The 15,518-nt window shown below is 45.6% G+C and overlaps 1 pseudogene; it reads right to left on the reverse strand.

Moving 5' to 3' along the window:
- Positions 1-1,512: 1,512 nt before the first annotated feature.
- LOC129683828 (peroxiredoxin-2-like) lies at positions 1,513-2,123 on the reverse strand (annotated as a pseudogene).
- Positions 2,124-15,518: the final 13,395 nt, after the last annotated feature.

The following is a 15,518-nucleotide window of genomic DNA, read 5'->3' on the forward strand; positions in this document are numbered from 1 at the left end:
CTCAACTGTGTATAACCTCCTTTGACACACCCTCTTCCATCCCCTTTCTGTCCCTGCCCATCCTTGTAGATAGTAGAGGGTTCCGCAGTGTCTGGAGTAATGCCTGGGAGCTGCCATGAGTGCGACAATCTTGCTGGCCCACAAGTGACCATGGAAACAAGGGTCTTTCCTATTCCCGTCAGCACCAGCAGATCCCTACTCACAGCCCAGGGCTAGTTTTGAGAGCCACAGCCGAAAAGAGAAGTAAGGACCTTGGCCAGGGTACAAAAAAGGTGAATATGACTAACCGGTTGGAAAAGAAAGCCTCTGAGGCCAGTTTAAGGAACTGGGGTGTAGCGGGAAACCATTGGTGGCTGTCTTTTCTTAAAACTCTACTTTATTTGGGACGTTTAGGCCTCTACCTCCCTTCCACCAACCCCTCAACCTTAAGTAGGAAAGAGAAAAGGTTAGTAGGGAGAGGGGGCCCCAGACCCCTTTACTTCTCCCAGCCAGGGTCAAGAGGTTCTTTTAGGGCCCAGTACCAATCTCCATCAACCACAGACGCAGCTGGCAGGCCTCTCCACGACACTGCCCCTCCCCACAAGAGTTTCTGTCTGTCTGCTGCAAACCGCCACACCGGCTCCGGTCTCTCCAAACTGCTACACGCCCCAAGCCAACACTGAACTCCATACTAAACTCCCTCTCTGAGCTCTCATATTTACACTCTTAGAGTCCTAGACCATGGCCGTCTCCAAGCAGCATGTGGAAGACCATCACCAGAGGACAAAGATCATGCCGGGCACGTGACAATTAAGAGGTGTGGACAAAGTATAGCCCAACTAGAATCTTGGGATCAAGAATCTTGGGATCTTGGGATCAAAACAAAAGCACTTACATAGCATACAAAGAAACCAAAACTTCCATTACACTGAGGTTTGTTTGTTTGTTTTGTTTTTTTTCCTGGAAAAAAAGAGGGGAGGGGGGAAGGTGGTGTGGGCAAGCAGATGACTCAGTTGCCATCTTCAAGTGAATACCTTTACTGAAGGGAGTGAGGCCTGGCTGCTCTCAATCCCAAAACCAGCCAAGGAAACATGTTCATTCTGTGACAGAGGAACACCACTAGGTGAGAGAGCTCTCTAAGAACAGGCTGAGAACAGCCACCATTACCTCCACCACCTCCGCCACCTCTGCCACCTCCATCACCTCTGCCACCTCCGCCACCTCCGCCACTTACCAGGGCCAGACACACTTGTCTTTATGAATCTTAAGAAGTATATCAGGTGATTCCTCCAATTTCTTCCAAGTTTTAATTCTTTTTTTAACACTGTCCCATACTTTATTGGTTTCCCATAGACCTGTGCTCAACTGGGTGGGCTCAGGGCAGGGGTCACTATTCACCAGATTCTGGATGGGTAATGAGAAAGCCTTGGCCCAGCCTCCAGCCCTTCCACAGCGTGTGGAGGAAGATCTAGCCTTTTCTGGGCCAGCACAGGACATCCAGGTGGGGCACAGGAGACAGCCAAGACTTCAGGCTCACTGATATTTCGCCATCTTCGTGTGTTTGGAGAAGTATTCCTTGCTGTCATCCACACTGAGCTTGATGGTGTCACCACCGGGCTTCCGGCCAGCAGGACAGACCTCCCCATGCTCATCTGTGTACTGAAAGGCCAGGACTAGGTGGAGAGCCTCATGCACAGATCATCCCAGGGGTAGGCCATTGATGGTGATCTGGCTAAGGACACCCTCGGCATCGATGATAGAGTCCTCTGTAAGCGATGCCCTCATCATTTTTCAGTACGCCGTAATTCTGGGACAAGCCTTTAGTCGCACCAGCAAGTAGGGGCATGTTCAGGGGCCCCAAGCCCCCCTCCTGCCGTGGGGTGTTGATCCATGCCAGGCGGGGGGAATTGAGCGTCACAGCCAGCCGGAGCATCTCGCAGCCCAGCTTTTGGAAGTCCTCAGCGTGGTTGCTAAAAGCGAAGATCTCCGTGGCGCACGAAGTCCAGGGCACAGAAAAAGAGGACCACGCGCTTCCCTCTGTAGTCCGAAAGCCTGATTTCCTTGAAGGCGCCATCCACCACCAAGGTGGCGGCGAAGTCAGGGGCTGGCTTTCCGATCTGCGGTGCCGGAGGCCATGATTGCATGGGCAAGAGATCCCAGGGCCCCAAGCTTTAAGTCTGGATGTTTTATTCTTCTATGTTCTCTGTTATTTCTGTAGGCTTATCAGAAAAATAAAAGTTCTTCCTGGATAAGGAAACATGGCATGACCCACTTAAAATTCTCGTTAACTGTCTTTCCTTGATGTGTGTGTACTCTGTAAGCACACAACCCCAACGCAGCATGTAGGAGGGTTCTGCCAAGCTAACTTTCATCAGTCAAATAGTGGTGGGTTCAGTTTGTTCAAAAACTCTATGGAGAAAATTTAGAATACTTAGGTTCCGGCCTTATTTGGATTAAAAAAAAAAAAAACCTGTAGAATCTAGAATCTATATTATGCATTCTTCCATGTTTTTACTTAGTCTAAAAGGTAATAGTGGTTTTTAAATGTTCCTACCTATGGCAAACTCTGCAAGTCAATGAAGAGGAGATAGAATTTCTCAGGATGTCTCAACCCTGGAGCTCATTTGTGTCTTCATAGACTCTTGGTTGATAAGTGGCTACCAGACATGTAATACTTTAGAATCACAACAGCCGCTCTCTGCTGTGAGCCATGGGTGTGCCAAGGACTGTTCACGGTAATCTTCCTAATGACCCTGTGAGGTAGGTATGGATGTCCTCATCTGGCAGTCAGAACTCAGAGAGAGGATTAACTCCCAAGATCATGTAGCTGGTAAATGATGGCATCCAGGGTCAGCTCCAAGTCTCCTTGGCCCAAGACCCTCAGGTGTTTTATATAAACCTGCTCCTAATGGTGCGTTCTCTTTGTTACATGAGCCCCAGCATAGGAGTGTAAAATTTAAGGTATTATTTGGTCAAACTTTGGATGTCATCATTTTGTTTACTAAGACCAAAGGTAAATAAAGATCATGTTTAATGGTGACATCACAGTTAATCAGCCTGGATCCTGTCTACGTTTGAAATTTCATTTTCCACCTTATCTATGCTATTATTTGCTGCCCTATTTTCCCCTGACACTTTAGATCTTTAGTGCTTTTAATTCCTACCAGTGAGCTAGACCTTCCCCCCAGGTTTCTAAGCAACAGTGTTGACTCTAGGTGGTCCTTATGGAGTGGCCCAGGGATCCTCTGCCATAGAATCATGCATATTGGCTAAAAACATAAATCTTATACACACCATAGATTCCATTGAGCCAAAAACTTCTTTACTACAATTTTTATTCTTCAAGAATTTCATACATGTGTGCAATGAAATTTGATCACACCCACCCCTATTTCTTCCCTCCAACTTCCCCTGTATTCTCCAACATGTCTCCCTCCCAACTTCATATCTCCCCTCCTGTGTGTGTGTGTGTGTGTGTGTGTGTGTGTGTGTGTGTGATAATTCACAAAGTCCCGTGACTGCTACATAGATGTAAGGCCACCCACCGGAACATAGAAAACCTGTCAGTGGCTGCATCATCAAAGTTTTATTCTTCCTTCCCCTGCAGCTATCAACAGCCAGTATCTCCCAGGAAGACATGAGGAGTCTCAGTCTGTGTTGAAGTTCTGGCTGGGCTGATCGTTGCAGGCTTGTGCCTGTAACTGCAGCTGCTGTGATTTCATGACTGCAGCAGCAGTAACACATCTAGAAGATGGCCTTTCGCCATACTCCTCCCTGTCTTCTAGCTCTTACATTCTTTCTACCTTCTCCACAATGTCCTCTGAGCCTTGAGGTCAGGAGAAGGTCAATGAAGATGCCCATTTAGGGATAAGCACCCACAGTCTCTTATTGTCAGCCCTTTGGCCAGTTATGTACAACAGTCTCCATTGACTGCTGTCCACTCTAGAAAGAAGCGTCTCTGACCAAGGCTGACAGCAGCCCAGGTCTCTGTGTATAAACTTTAGTGTTTAGAAGGCAACTTGACGTGACCATTTAATGAAACAACACCATAGCTCATTCCCCCACCTCACCTAAAAGCTCCAGTCAAGGGCTTTTACTTAGGATTCTGTACTTTGGCATGGAATTCCCTCCTGTGGGCAGGCCTCAATTCTGGTAGGGAGGTGTTAGTTCAGCCATAAGAATGGCATCACTGTTGCCTGAGGGGGCACATCACCCTAAGTATGGGTGGCACCATTCCATGGGGGAGGTTCCTGACTGAGCAAAAAGAAGGAAAGCAGAATATGAACATTCATTTCAGTCTGTTTCCGGTCTGCAGATGCAGTGTGGCCAAGTACCCTGCCTGCCGCCATGATGGTCTGGACTCTCAGGAGCCCAGATAAACGCTTCCCTTAGTTTACTTTTGTCAGGCAATTTGGTCACAGCAACAAGAAGGGTGACTGACATGAGTATCCCGGGTCATTCACACACACTACACCTTAGCTGGTCACTGCGATCATCTGAGCGCTAAACAATAACACTTCAATTTGTCTATGGACACCAGACTTTTCAGAGTTCAACCAGCTGCTTCAAATACATGTCAAAGGCCAGAATTATTGATGTAGATGTGGGGTATATCTCAGGACTGCTGTCACTTGAGGGATTGTGAAAGCCCAGTCTGCAAGCCCTTCCTCACCCAGTCTCTGATCCAGCAGGTCCAAGGTCGGACACTCGGAGGACCTTGCTGGTGAATTTCCCCGGCACTGCTGGGAACACAGTTTAGCAGTCAGACTTTGAGGGTCACTGGCTTCGTCCTGAACGCACCCAGTGCTGGGCTTTAACTAACTGGGGAAAATCTGAGATGGCACCAGCGACATCTGCCGCCTTCCAGCCCCGGTCTAAACACTTTGCTATCGGTTAGTCTGCCACAGACTGATTAGCGTCACAGACAGATTTACTAACATATATTTTAGAGGAGATTTATCTTGAGATGGAGGGAGTGAAATCAGCATTTGCTTGGTATAAATAATTGTGCTTCCTAAGCAAACTTCTCCATTTAAAGTGGGAAGGAATACAATCAGTGGAGATCTATAAATATGTAGGTCGTCCCCACTGACATGCACGCCTGCAGCAACAAGCCATGGAAAGGAAAACCTTTTTGCATAAGCACATGAAATAATCTTGACCTTTCCATTTGGGCCACTGTGGCCAGAGACCGTAGCATAGGGACTGATGCTTTAGGGACTAGGGACCACCGGCCAGAAGCAGGTCACCGCGACTGGCCTTCCAGGCTGTGCCAAGCCCTGCTTCAGGCATGCCTGCAGACTTTGGTGGGGTTGTTATTCTCTCTGCGGTTACCATTCCTGATAGATTTGTAAGGAGATTTATTCCCGAGTTCCAGAAACCTTAGCAATCTCTCCACAGGCAGCAAGACCTGGAAAGAATGACGACCCATGCCCGCAGGTCAAGTTGAATCCACTGCTCTGCCCTCACAGCATATTCTCCCCACCCACTCCTGTTGTTTTTTGAGACAGGGTTTCTCTGTGTAAGCCTTGGCTGTCCCAGAGCTCACTTCATGGACCAGGCTGGCCTTGAACTCGCAGAGATCCACCTGCCTCTGCCTCCCAACTGCTGGGATTCAAGGCCTGCACCACCACACCCAGCTCACCATGCTCTTTTTCCAGGCACCTGCTCTGGATGACCCGCTAGGGCAGGGATGAGGAGGCCCCTGAGTGGCATGGAGGACATGAGTGTTCTAAACGCTCACCGGGAGCTGCAGGGCCTTCCCAGAAGCACGGCTGAGAGATAGCTCCTTCTCCTTAGCCGTGCTCCTCTGTGCTTCCTTCTTGAGAAGTCCTCCATCTCTTCTGATAGCCCTAGACCCGCCTTAGAATAAACTTACAGTACACATATATATGGATTTTTTTCTATTTCAGTTACCCTTATCTGAGTTCAGGCTGGTCTCAGTCCCTCTCCAGCTCGTGAAAGGAGGTCACTATGAAGCACAGTGTGAGGACAATCAGGACATTTCCACTTCAGGTCTTTCCTCTGGCAGTGGCTTTCTCTAGAAACTTCATGAGCATCATCCGTTAAGAAGCACCTTCTGAGACTGAAGGGGGGCTGAGCTAGAATGTGGGGGAGCCACGCCACCCCCGCCCATTCAAGCAGATGAGTCAGCTATTTTTTGTCTTCTAGGACAAACAAGAACCAAGTGTGAGACTGATTGCCCCTTCCGGGTATTTCATCTCAAACCCATTGTTTGACTTTATCAAATGTCTGTGTCCTCAAAATTCATGACTTGGAACTCTACATCCCAATATGGCTGCATCTTGAGGTAAACGAAGTTGCAAGAACGGGGCCTCAAGCATTGGGATTAGTGTCCTTATAAGAGGATACTCCAGACAGCTTGTTTGTGCCAATTACCATTTCAGGCATATGTAAAACTTTTCTCTTTTTTTTTGAGACAGAGTTTCTCTGTACAGTGTTGGCTGTCCTGGACTTGCTTTGTAGACCAGGCTGGCCTTGAACTCACAGAAATCTGCCTGCCTCTGCCTCCTGAGTGCTGGGATCACAGGTGTGCGTCACCACATCTGGCTTTACATAGTAACTTCTTATCATTGGTCCATAAGCCAAGAAGAGAGCCTTCTCCAGAAACCAAATCAATCACACTGACCACAGATCACAGGGCTCAGAAATTGGAAAAAATGAATTTATGTTTGGGCCACCCAGTCTGTGGTATTTTGTTATGGGAACTGTGGCAGATAGATACATACACATTTTTCTTTTCTTTCTTTTTTTCTATCCTGTACAGGGCAAACTTCATCAGGTCAGATCTCCCCATTGCTCTTCCTGTGGTGTCTCCTTCTGCTTTGTCATCACTGCGCTATAAACAGTGACGGAAAGACCTAGCATAGAGGACTTCCCCTGCACTCGCTCCAACAGAACCAGTAGCCAGATGGTATGGAAGAAAACGTCTGTGCTGTCGTGTTTGCTAAAACTTCAGGGATTGCCTCTGAGAGGTTAGGAGAGGCTAGGATCCATGAGCCATAGCAGAGAAAAGAAAGGTTATCATGTCAATGTGAAAGACTTTGCTTCATTTGCCTGACCCTGGGCACCTGTCATGCTTTGTCTAGGATTGCCAGACTTCTGTTCTAGTGTGTAAAAGTAACTATTTGCCTAATGTGACTGTCTTCTCCAAGGCTTACTGCCTCTATCTGCTAACCTAGGCCTAGTAATGGAAGCTTCCAGCCTCCATACAGTTTAATCCAGGCCTAGGATGTTTTCAGCCTCTGAGACTTACTGCTGACTAACTCATCTTTTCTAGCTCTTTCTGAATTCTTGCTGTCTGGTTCAACTCAGCTATTCTGGCTGAAAACTCCTCTGATTCACTGGTTCAAACTGGCTTCTCTCTTGGCTTCTAACTGTATTGTTCTGTTGGCCTCATACTAACTTTAGCAATCTGTTCTAACCTTCTGGCTCCTTCTCATTTGGCTTATCTGTCTTCACTTGTGTCTATCTTGTTCTCTCTCTGCCACCTATCTTGCTCTGTGCTGCACTCTGGTTTCAATTGTCTCTGCTGACCTGCACTGAACTCACAACCTGGCTGCTTTCTTCTACCAACTAACTTTGCCTTCATTGTTTGAGATTTAAGGTATGCTAGGGACCTGTCTGTATTCCTGCCAGAGCAGCCTGTTCCTGGGTTAAGATATCTCTACTTCAGTGGACAGAATAATACTCAGGAATGCAGGGAACTTTCTCATTAGGAGGCTGGAGTCACATCATGGTGTCTCCGATTTGGGACTAAGATAATACAGCTAATCCTTTACAGGGTGATAGTCAAAGTCTCTAACAGCAGGCCAGGCAGTTGTGCGTACAATGACCACAGCTATGTTGCATACAGCAGCTCACAGCCCTGAGTGGGTGGAGTTTCACCTCCACTTTTCCTATTTGTAGCCACACATGTAGGGCACACCTAGACCTGCACAGGTAAAACCCAGCCTGTCACTCATCAGAAGACTATATGAGCCACCCTGAGAATTACTGCTCATAGAGGCTGGAGTGTAGGACCCAGCTCTAAATGAGCCACATGTTTAACTAACGCAAATTTTGTTTCCAATTTTAAGCCAAGAATAGGAAACCAAAGAAATAATGCCTGTAATGGTCTTTGCCAAATACAAATATGCTTAGCAGGCACACAAGCTGCCATCTAATATTCAGGTGTCTAATTCCTTCTATGTCGGGAGCCGCTCCCGCCATTACAAGATGGCGCCGGCTTCCTGCTTCCTGGTTCTTCTTGCCAGCATTTTCGCGCTTCTTGTCAGCATTGCTTCGCGATTTGCGCATGCGCAGCTTTATGCTAATGAGGGTTTAGGCTGCACTCCAATTGCCAGCCATATGCTTATGAAGACTTGAACAGAGCACCAATTACAGACGGACAGGTCGCGCTGCTGGCTATTTAAGCAGAGCACAACCCGGGGTTTGGGTCCTTCACCATCTGCAAGAAAGAGCTGTTCAATAAACTTGCTGCTGAAGAAATCCTCGGTTGTCGCGTCGTCCTTATCGGCAAAGGCCGCGCGCGACACTTCTAAGCCTTCAAACATTGACAGGAATAGGTTTAGAGAGACATATTTAAGAACTACTCCAAACAAAATGTTTTAATAATTCTTCAGAAACCATACAGAGTAATATGAAAACTTATTTCTAGAAGGTGTAGTGTGTAAATTTTCTAACCCAAGACTCAGTGATCAAGTGAATGTAACCAAAATTAAGGATCCAAGCCAAATTGTTCAAGTCACATAAAATTCTTACACATTTTTAATTTTAAAAAAGTGCGTGTGTGTGTGTGTGTACTTTAATGCAGTGACTGAAGAGGTCAGAGATGTCTTAGATCCCTTGGAGATGAAGTTACAGGTGGCTGTGGGCTGCCCAGTGTGGGTGCTGGGAATGGAACTCAAATCCTCTACAAGAACAGTACATGCTTTGAACCACTGAGCCACCTCTCCATGTTTTTGAGACACATACTTTGAAATTCCTATACTGAGACCACATGGATGGGATATGACTCAAACTAGGATTCCTTGAGTTCTACTGAGGGAATTTATAATTCTGTATCCATATAAGCCACAATAGCACCTCGATTGCTCAATTGCCATTTATAACAAATTCATTCAGAAAGTGTCTTCTATATATTCTATATGTGGAAAATGTAATTGAAATATGTAAGTCAGTACATTCAATGCCATTCATTTTACTTCCAAAGACAAACCTGTATCACCCAACATCGACACAACTTTCTAACAGATTAAGATATTTAGTGTGGATATTTGGGGTCTGCTTGCAGTTGACCCTAGCAGCCATTCTTTCATTTCTCTTTAGTATCTGAAACTTAGTTTATGAACAGGAGTCAGATAAATGCCAAAAGTCTACATTGTCTTCACAACGTGTGGAATGTTTGGATCTGTATAGAAATGCATAGAATGTGTACAAAATGTATAGAAGCCTAGGAAGCTCCCAGAAAGGTGGAACCTAGCTCTCCCACCTTCTGACTGGCTCCCTGGAACCTTGGCTCTGAGCCAGCTTGGTCTGTGGCAGTTAGAGCGGAGACGTGGATGCTGCAGGAAACAGAGCCCCCCTGATGTTCAAGATGCCCCACACTCATCTCTGGAACTCTTACTCGTGAGAAGGAAGCAGCTTCTCCTTTGTTTTAGCCACCGCATTGTTTTACTTTTTCATCGTTTGGAAATGTTATACCTACATATAATAATCTACTCCTCTTCCCTCTTCTCTAAATTTGCCAAATCCTCTCCATCATTTCCAACTCCATATATTCTTTTTTAAAAATCCACCAAATCTACTTAGTGTGTGTACACGGGTGTAGGGCAATCTACTGAGGCGTGGGTAGCTTCTCCAGGACTGTCTGCAGAAGGCCTACTCTCCCTCCTCCAGCAGCCAGCAGCCAACAGCCAGCAGCTGCCAAGAGCTCCACAGCAGGCAGCAGGTCTTCATGAGTTGCTTCTCCATCTATGTTGGGATCTTGGCTGGCTTGTTCTTGCGCAGGTCTTGCACATGCAGTTAGTTACAGCGGCTGTAAGTTCATGTATGCTACGGTACAACAGTGACTGTCCAGTACTATTTTACTGCAGATGTCCTCTGCAAGGTCAGAAACTACGGTGCATTTTGTTCTGAACTTTCATTTATGCATCTGAGTTGATATAGATGGTATACGCGACATAAGTCAAAAGTATTAAGTTGTTCATTTTAGACCTACAGGCGTCCGTAGTGTCTGAGAGAGGAGATGCCTGGTATCCCTAATGAAGGAGACATAGCAAGAAAAGAAAGGCCTCTGAACCTATAGTTGTCCTTCCACGGAGGCACGCTTAATGCATAAGAATTCTAGCTACTCTGTTTAGGTAAATGGCCCTGCGACTCTTCAGTAGGCGCTAAGGATACCAATATGCCAAAGGAAATTAGAGTCACCTGAATCAGCACTGCAGGCCTAGTTCTGTTTTTAAACAAGAGCAGACTGGACCTGGGAGATGGCTCCTGGGCAAGGCTCTTGCCGTGCAGGCAGGAGGACTAGCTCAGGTCTCTGTGGTCTCAGAGCTTCTGTGGTGGGATGGGAAGCAGGGGCAGGGGAATCTCCGGAATCTTGAGGACAGCTAACCTGGCCCACCCACACAGCAGCGGCAGAAGGTGAGGCTTGACGCCAGAGTTGTCCTGTGACCTCTACTCCGCCCACCGCCACTTACGCATGTGCCACTGAATGTATTCGGGTCACATCAGGCACACACAAAAGAGACAAGATAAAAAGAGAACAGACTATCTTTGCTTTAGTAGCTATCACAGAAACATGTTGATTAAAACTACCTTAGTCTTTTAGAAGCGTTCTTTCCCAATGAGTAAGCAAAGGAAAACTTTATACTAGGGAACTTTTTTTTGGACTTCAGAATAAGTGAATTGTCACTGCACATGATTTGAACATTGCTTTGAACGTGTGAGAATAGCTTTACACTTAAGTATTGCAATGATTTCACTTTGGTCTGAAAAAAATTGTTTTCCATAAGATAAAATAAAACCACAAAGCAATAGAGAACATAAAAATCTCAAATAATATACTTGAACCTTAGAGATAAGAAATTAAAGATGTGCTGGGTGTGGTGTCACATGCCTGTAATCCCAGCACTCAAGGTGGCAGAGGCAAATGGATCTCTGTGAGTTCAAGGCCAGCCTGACCTATAAAGCAAGTCCAGGTCAGCCAAGGCAGAGAAAACCTGTCTCAGAAAAAAGGAAAAGAAAAGAAAAAAAATTAAAGATGTAATCATTGTCTTCATTTTATTTACTGAGAAGTTTTTCTTTTCTGTCTTTTTGTTGTTTTGTTTTTTTAAAGTTTAAATCATGTGAGATTCTCACCTGAGCAAACCTGTGCACAGATGGGGAGAGCCAGCTCATCCTGGCAAGGATCCGAGGCAGTCCTCCAGGCAACTTGATCTTTAAGCTGAACTCAGATGAATGGGAAAGCTATTACAAATGGACTCTACTGAGAACCTGCTGGCTGTGTGCCAGTCTCCAAACAGAGCTGCAAACAGCAGCAAAACAAACAATAGAAGCAAAAGGTTAAGGAACAAAACCTTTTGAATATGTCCCTTAGTGCTATCATTTGTATAAAGTAAGAGGAGCTCTTCCTGCTAATGGTCTGTCCTCCAGGAGGGGCAGTTTTGCGCACTGTGTAATCTTTCAATTTCCGGAATTATTTGAATCCCTTCAGTTATCATATGTTTTTTTTTTCTCATAAAGATACCATGAAGTCAAGGACTGTGCCCCTTATTCAGGATTTATATAACAGCATTAATTGCCTGTCATGAGGCCTAGGGCAGAGTAGGCTATGTTGGGTGAGCAGACAAATGAGAGGATGAAAAAAGAATGATTTAGAAAACAAATTTGAAAGAAGATATGACTAGGCACCTAATAGGCAAGAAAAATTTAGCCACAAATCACCCTTAATTATCCCCTTCAGCCCTCTAAAGTCAGAAAAGAGCAGGGTACGTTTGGAAGAAAGGGAGAAAAATTTCAAAGAGGAAAAGAAAAACAGTAAGAAAACATGAATCAGGCTGTGAGAAGTTTGGCCAAATTGGCCAGCACTCAAACATACTCTTTCTGCCCACACCTCTTCATTTTCTAATATTCATAGCTGTCCCCGTAGAGCAGACATTGCTTCCTAAAAAGGGTTAAGCTACATAGGTTGTATAAATTACACAACAGTAACACACACACTTCTGACACCAAGCCTGACCGTGGCCCTCAACAAGCAGTCTTCTTATGTGGCAGGGTAAGGCCCAGGACTGCAGTGACGCTGGGTGACTTGTGTTCCATGCTGTCTTTTCCCTCAGGCTGTGGAGCTCTCTGGCTGATGAGTAACAGAAAGCCTAGAGGCTGGACAAGAACAACAGGAAGAGGAGGAAAAGCCGCCTCGCTTATCTAGAAAGTAAATAATGCCTGAGATAAAGCACAGGCTTGCTATTCATCTTCCTACCTAGGAACTTAACGCTCATAAAAATATAGCCACCAAGAATCTCAGAGGGCTGAAGGGGATAATTATGGGTTAGAAGAATAATATAGCTCATGACCTGCATCACTACAGCCACTGGTGTTTTCTTCTGGGCTCCTGGGACAAATGTTTCTCCATTGTCATCCACTGATTCACTGTCAGTAAAAGTCAAGAAGTGACATAGGTTAACGTTGAAACTGCAGTGAGTCATCACTGAACATGAGAAAGATCACACACACACACACACACACACACACACACACACACACACACACAGGAGAACTCAGCGCTGGGGGAAAGTGGAGAAGATGAGTCATTGCCTCCGGGATGTAAAATGACAGGGTACCTCTGAGGCACATGTTGGTGATTTCTTGTGAAAAGCAGTGACCCTTGGCCACTATGTAGCATTCCATGTTCTGTGTGTAACTCTGCTTAACCACCCACCTATTAACGGACCCTTGATTCCTACTTTAGGTTCTGTGTACCAGATTTTGTACAAACACATTTTTCACTCTGAGATAATCGCCCCAGGATTACAGTGGGTGCCCTGTCACAGAATGTTTAATCTCATAAGACAACTAGCAGCCCCCAGGTGATAACGCTGTACACACTGAATGCGCTCTTACAAGGAAATGGATGGAAGCAAAACTGGGAAAATCAGGTAGAATTAGTAGATTTCACAGTTAGGTCAAAGGTTTTGGGACAAAAGTAAGATGACCCTTCACTTCTGACCGGGAGCCTGTGCTTTCAAAAGCCCATGCAAAACACAGGACAAAGCCATCTCCTAGTTCCGGATTCCAAAGTGACTGCTGGACTTAAGACCCACCTACAATAGAGCTCTGAACTCACCAAATAAGGCCATAGCTCCAGTACCTCACCCCACCTACAGCTGGGCCCTGAGCTTACCAAATAAGGCTATAACCCCAGGACCTCACCTTCACCTTACAGCTTCCTCCCATTCCCTTTTAAGAATCTCCTACCCTAGCCCAGCCTACACTGGCCTGTAAGGTCAGTGAATCTGCCCAAGAGATGTGCCCCACCCCCCTAAGAAACCTGCCCTTTTACTATAAATTCAGCTCAAGTTGATTTATTATGTCACTGGAGAAGTCATTCATGTTCCAATGTACATTCTGGTTATGCCATCAAATTATGTTTAGCAAAATGTTATCGTTGGAGAAAACTGAGTAAAAAGGTCCCTTTTCTTTATTTTGTTTAAGTGCGTAGAACGGCGTTAGCATCAGTTTAAGGAGTGTGCATGGGTGGGTCTTGAGAAGTTGTAGAATAGTGGAATAACAATGAGTAAACAACACATGTTAGCAAAGCAAAGCAAGTCCTTTAAAAATAATTCTGACCATCCTAGGTACCTGCAGTTTACTTTTTTATCTTCAGTTTTATACTTGTTTACTCTTGAGCCCTACCTATGCCACTCCCCCCAAGAACCTTGTTTTTGTAAGAGTTAAAATTTTGTAACGCAAATAATCTTGAATTGGAAAAGACTGAAAAAAACGTTGAAAATAAAATAACTTCACACCCAGCCCCACCACCCAATGGTAACTTGAATATCACAGTATAAAAATATACCATAATGGGGGCTGGGAGATGGTTCAGGTGTTCAAGTGCTTGTCACATGAGCCTGGAGGAGCTGAGTTCAGATCCCCAGCACCCCTGTGTGTATTGGGGGGGCAGGGTAAAATGTGGAGCCTGTACCTGTACCCAGCACAGAGAATCAGAACAATCCCTGGAGCTTCCTGGCCTGCCTGCCAGCCTACCTGAAAAAGCAAGCTCTCAGTTCAACAAAGCACTCTGTCTCAAAAATAAGGCAGAGGGGCGCTGAGATGGCTTGTACAGGCAACTGCTATGTCAGCCTGAGGACCTGAGTTCAATCCCCAAAACCACATGAAGGTGGAAGGGGAAAACAACTCCACAAAATTGTCCTATGACCTCCAAGTGGTACCTGCACACACAGCCTCACATTGTGTACACACACAGAAATAATAATTAATTTAAAAAATAAGGTGACGTGTAATTGAAGACATCTGAGATCCACTTCTGGCTGGCACAGGTCTTTGTTAGGGTATCTGTTGCTCTGATAAAACACTATGACCCAAAGCAACTTGGGGAGGAATGGGTTTATTTCAGATCTAGCGTCCAAGGGAAGTCAGAGCAGGGACGCAGGGCAGGATCTTGGATGGAGGAACTGAAGCAGAAGTTTACCGGCTTGCTCTCTGTGGTTTGCTCGGCCTGCCATATCACACCAGCCTGGGCTGGCCGTCCAGAGATGGCACCAACCACAATGGCCTGGGCCCTTTCACATTAATTACTAACAATGAAAATACCCCAAGGCTTGCCTACAGGTCAGCCTTGTGGAGGTATTTTCTCAGTGTGGTTCCCCCTTCTTACACGCTAGCTTGTGTCAGGTTGAAAAAAATAAACCAGAACAACACACACACAAACATGAGATATGTAATATATTGTTATTTTTAGCTTTTACGTTTTGTATTATATTTAGTGAGCTAATGGACATGTATTTTTTTGTTTTTTTTGTATGTGTGTCGGCATGAGTGCGATAGCAGAGCTATGGAGTCCAGAAGGCAACAGGCAGGAGACAATTCTATCCTACCACATGGATATGCAGGCTTGACAGAAAGCTCCTTCACACGTTGAAGGCCCCAGTTTTTGTGACTCATTTTCCCTAAAATAACTAGTATTTTAGGGACCATTAAGATGGCTCACTGGGTAAAAGGCTTGTTCCAGAGCCTGACAACCTGAGCGAGATTCATGGAACCCCTGTAAAAACCTGGATGGAATGGATCAACTCCTGAGTTCTCTGATTACCTGTGCACCCCCAAAACATACAGATAACTCTTCTTTAAACATTGTCTTTCATGTGTAACAATGCTCCTCCGTGCTAAGTTCACTCGGTTGCTTCAGTGTCTATGCCGATGTTATTTGGATGTTAGTTTTGCATTAGGCAGATGCTGCATTCCCTGGCTCCTAGGAATTACTGCAGTGCTTAGAG

Source organism: Psammomys obesus, unplaced genomic scaffold, assembly GCF_907164565.1.
Source record: "Psammomys obesus unplaced genomic scaffold, mPsaObe1.curated_primary_1811, whole genome shotgun sequence".
In the NCBI taxonomy this organism is placed as follows: Eukaryota; Metazoa; Chordata; class Mammalia; order Rodentia; family Muridae; genus Psammomys; species Psammomys obesus.